The 4,703-nt window shown below is 37.1% G+C and overlaps 1 pseudogene; it reads right to left on the bottom strand.

Annotated features, from left to right (window-relative positions):
• Window positions 1-4,062: 4,062 nt before the first annotated feature.
• On the bottom strand, window positions 4,063-4,162 carry LOC113343572 (annotated as a pseudogene).
• Between the last annotated feature and the right edge of the window lie 541 nt (window positions 4,163-4,703).

The following is a 4,703-nucleotide window of genomic DNA, read 5'->3' as shown; positions in this document are numbered from 1 at the left end:
GGATCCAATCTAACGGTTGAGAATGGAGGCGGGTATGGATATAGAAAATGGGTTTGGGTAAGGGTTTTGGGCCTTGGGTATGCCAAGCCCATATCTTCTTTAAGAACAATTCTTCCTTCTTGAGCCCATTTCCAGCTTTTTGGACGTGCGCTCCATTCTTTGCGGCTTCCTTGCGTAATTTCTTCCGGCTTTTCACTACTCTTCAACTCTTTTTCCGCTCCGCAAGTTATCCAGACTTTATTTATTACCTAAAAATGCAAAATTAAGTAAGAAAAATATTTATTCTTGAAAACAATGAAAATACAGAATATGGGATAAAATGTAGAATTACTGCACAAAAGATGAGTTAAATGCCAACAAAAAGGGATAAATATATACAATATTTGGCACTCATCAAAGGGTACCAGTGGTCGATAATCCTAACTCTAGGTCAACACAACTGGCATATACAAGGGTTCCAGTGGTCGACTTTATTGAATGTATTCCAGTTGGTCTGATGGTCTGGTCTCAATTTCTCTTTTTTTTTTTTTTGTATCTCAATCACTCTAATTCACCCTATCATTGGTAACAACTTGAATCCGAGCCCCATCTAATCACTTAGAGAAACATAGTTTAAAAACAAAACAAAATAAAAACAGAAGTGAAAAGGACTCAACGAGATATAGTGAAACTATCATGTTATTTCTAACACCTGAGCTCTGTTCTTTTATGAATAGACTCTTTAGATGTTGCCATCTAATCAGATTGGTTCCTCAACTCCTACAACCAAAATGCTTCCATCCACTTAGATTGGTTAGTGCCATCCTTAATAGGGATAAATTTCTAGGCTCTGGAGTTTATTTATTGCAACGAAAAGGTAACAAAAAGTTCTACCCCACCCCCAAACTTAAATCTGCTGATAGACACATTTTTGTGTCCGATTTGTCTCGATTCTACATACTGTTAGGGCTCATTTTTGTACTTATTATGGTGTTTTATTTATTTGTAGGTATTTTTGGCCAATAAACATTTTTGGAAAAAATTGGCTCGAAAAGTTGTTGGAAAGCACCCGGAGGACATTTGCTATTCGGACTCTCACTTTGGATAAGGGGTAACCTAATTACTAAGGGCATCCCATTTCCAGGCAGTTGCTAATTGCATCCCTACCCTGGATAAGGGGCAATCATCTTCAACTTTTCAAAAACCAGTTTTTGGCTGGAAAATAGGTGCAGCGAAGAACATTTTTGGAAATCGTGATTTGGAGGAGTTTGAGGTCGATTAAACCTCTGATTTTCATAGGATAGACTCCTTATGGGTCTAGGAATCTGATATGGGTGTTTAAATCGATTAGACTGGGCTCAATCGACGGATTTTTCTCACAACTGAAAATATGGAAAGTCACGTGTGTGTGACCTGTTTTAGGGAATTTTAGAGAGATTAAAGTGTTGTAAACTTTCCCAAAGATTTGTATTTATCTAAGGAAGAGTTTAGAATAAAAAGGAAAGCTCAGAAACGCGTAGAAATTTTAAAACAAGAAATTGCCGCAACTAGGCCGTGAAGAGAAGGAAAGAGATTTTGGAAGATTTGAGACAGATTTAATCGGTATTTTTGATATAAATAGATGTCTTGGGTCATATAGAAGAGGTGTCGAGAGTTTGGGAACCTAAGGAGAGCCAGAGAAGAAGAAATCAGAGCTTTACCAAACTTTGTTTCTGCTGCTGCTGCTGCTGAAGAGGAAGAGCGCGAAGAACATTGACGCACGGGAAACAGTCGCAGAACAGTGTCGTTGTTTAACAGCTGAAGAACATTAAGCTGTGCAGGGCAGTCGTATTCTAGGGTCTTAAAATCAGCGACAAAGCAACAGTACTTACAACAGTTTTCTGTAACAGTTCCATTGTAACAGCTGTTTTGCAACACCAATACACTGTTGCAAACAGTCTGTGTTATTACTTTTCACTCTTTTAATCATCTTTTGATCAACGAACACATATTTTGAGATCATGATTAATATGAGGAGCTAAACCCCATTGTTGAGGCGATAAAGGAAGCTATTTTTCCAACAAAAAGTGGTATATTCTATTTTATCTTTTTATTTGCAATAATTATATGATTATTTGCCTTGAACTATTATTGAATATGATTTTTATTTGAGTGATTGTGATCTATTTTGATGGAGTATGCTTAGTTTTAATACTTTTGATGCTTCATACTTGGTATTTACAATTACTACTTTTGAAGATCTACTTGTTGCAATATTTTAGAATCAAATTAAACGAGAAAATTGCATAAATATAAGTATTGGTTTAATCACTTTGAACTTGGAAAATAGTGGAATCTTAGCCTCAGTGTTTCTTTTAGTATTGATATCATATTTGATTGATTTTGCTATAATTTTTAGTGAGTTTTCTATTATAATATTAGAATTCAAGTATAATTAATATCCTTCACAAGTCTGAGAATAGAACCACTTTTACCACTATCTACAAATCACACCAATTTTTGCCACCACCGACGCGGACTTGTTTTTAGGGTTTTATATTTATTTTTATTTATTTATTATTTTTGTCCTGTTTTTATGTTTTTGGGTATTTATCATAAAGAAAATTGAGCCAAAGAGTTTGGTGATTTCATAAAGACTTGGAGCAAAATATTAAAGCAAAAAGAACAGAAAAGAAGACAATTTTATTTTAGACAATTTTAGTTTAGGGTTTGTTTATTTTATTTAAAAAAAAAAACTGTATTAGGGTTTATTATTTTTGTAAATTTTCTTTATTTTTTTGGACTTTTGGACTTTGGTACATTATTTTTTTTACTACCCTACGGAAGGGTACTTTAAATATAAACTGTTTGCAGAGAAGGAGGACAATTACGATATTTTCTCTGCACCTTGGGTTCGTACATTAGACATCGAAGTCAGTGGCCCGAGTCGACTACAACCGATTCATCCCCCGTCTGGAACGGGAGGTAAGATTCTAAACACTCGCGAATCCCCTGTCAGCGAATTACTGGACTCCTTCGTATGCATATATGTTGAGGACTGAATACGGACATTTATTTTTCTTGGAAAGGGCAAGGCCTGGCCATACAAGATAAGGGTTCGGATTTCATCACAGTTCTCTTCTTGCTCGCTTTAGGAACACGTAACCTACGCGAACCTAAGCCTAAAATTTTGACTAGAACGAGACCGATAGGGTAACGAGCTTCACAGGAAAGTCATTCGAAAAATATTGGTTACTCTTTTAAGCATACTTCGAAGTTCTTGACGGTTTCTGTAAGTTGAATGCGTGACTGCGCCGCCTTGTAATACCGGTGAGGCCTTGGGTATCAAAGCTCCACCGAGCTTCCCTCGCCTCTATTCAACTTACGTTAACTCGGATTAATTCCAGAGGGGTTTTCTTAAATTGTAACGAATTCCCGTTCGAAGGATTAGAAGCTGGTCTAGAAACAATCTAAGTGGAGCCATCATGCTTTTTGTTTGCTAGAAATCAATAGGTTTGATTTGGTTGAGTCGGCCTTGATCTGTGTTTGCTTACCCTTCCAATTTAGAAAATTCTATTGTATGCCTGAACGTAAAAGAGACGCACTAGGTAGATTTGTTAAAGAGAACCTAGTAGTTCGAAACGTCTCGATTACCTTAATCTAGAAAGTCCGACTTTTTAAGAGTCTGTTTTTGAACGTCCTTTGACTGAGGAGAGAATCCATGTTGCTCCGATAGCGCCAGAAATGGCAACTTTGAAAGCTTTGTTCCAACTAGGACTACCCGTCCTTCGTGTATTAAGTTAGCTGAAACGGAGGCACCCTATGAACTGAAACCTGGGACCTTACAGATGCTCCCAATCTTTTTAGGGAAAGAAAATGAAAACCCTTATTACCATGTTAGGGATTTTGAGGAAATTTGTAGTACTCTAAGAATTAGAGGCTTAGATGATGATGCTTTGAAACTTAGGTTATTCCCATTTTCCCTGAAAGATAAGGCCAAGTCGTGGCTGTATAGTTTGGACTCCGAGTCAATTGAGACATATGAACAACTTACATCTGCCTTTTTCAATAAGTTTTTCCCTAGGCACAAAACATCGTCTATTAGGACGCAAATATGCACATTTTCACAACAAGAGGGAGAATCTTTATATAGGTATTTGGAAAGGTTCAATGATTTATTATCCCAGTGTCCTCATCATGGTTTAGAAAAGGTTAGGCTAGTTCAGATCCTTTATGAGGGTTTAGATTATTCCACAACGACCATGGTTGAGTCTCTATGCACTGGTGGATTTGAAAACCAAACTGTTGATGCGGCGATGGAATTTTTTAATGAAATCGCCGAAAAAACCCAGCAATGGGAAAATAGTAGGGCACCCCAGAAAACAATTCTTTTAAGTAGAAAACGTTAATAGGGTAGAAGGAGGCTATGAATCAGATGCCAAAATTGCTGCTATAGCAAAAAGGTTAGAAGCCTTAGAAGTGGGCCAGACTAGTGGTAGAGTGGAGCCTTTTTGGGAAGGCCAGAATATTGAAGAGCAGGCCAATGCTCTTTATAATAACACTAGATTTGATAACCGTCAAAAGATTGACCCATATTCAGAAACCTATAATCCTGGTTGGAGAAACCATCCGAACCTTTTGGTCTAAGGGCCAAAGTCAAGGTCAGTTTAGTAATTCTAATGCTCCCCCAGGTTTTGGCTATACTAAGAATCCTTCAGGACTAGCTCAGTTTCAGAATCAGTCAG

The sequence above is a fragment of the Papaver somniferum genome, unplaced genomic scaffold, assembly GCF_003573695.1.
Source record: "Papaver somniferum cultivar HN1 unplaced genomic scaffold, ASM357369v1 unplaced-scaffold_6, whole genome shotgun sequence".
Taxonomy (NCBI): Eukaryota; Viridiplantae; Streptophyta; class Magnoliopsida; order Ranunculales; family Papaveraceae; genus Papaver; species Papaver somniferum.
The sequence above is the reverse complement of the archived record's forward strand: the minus strand, read 5'-3'. Positions and strand labels throughout refer to the sequence as shown.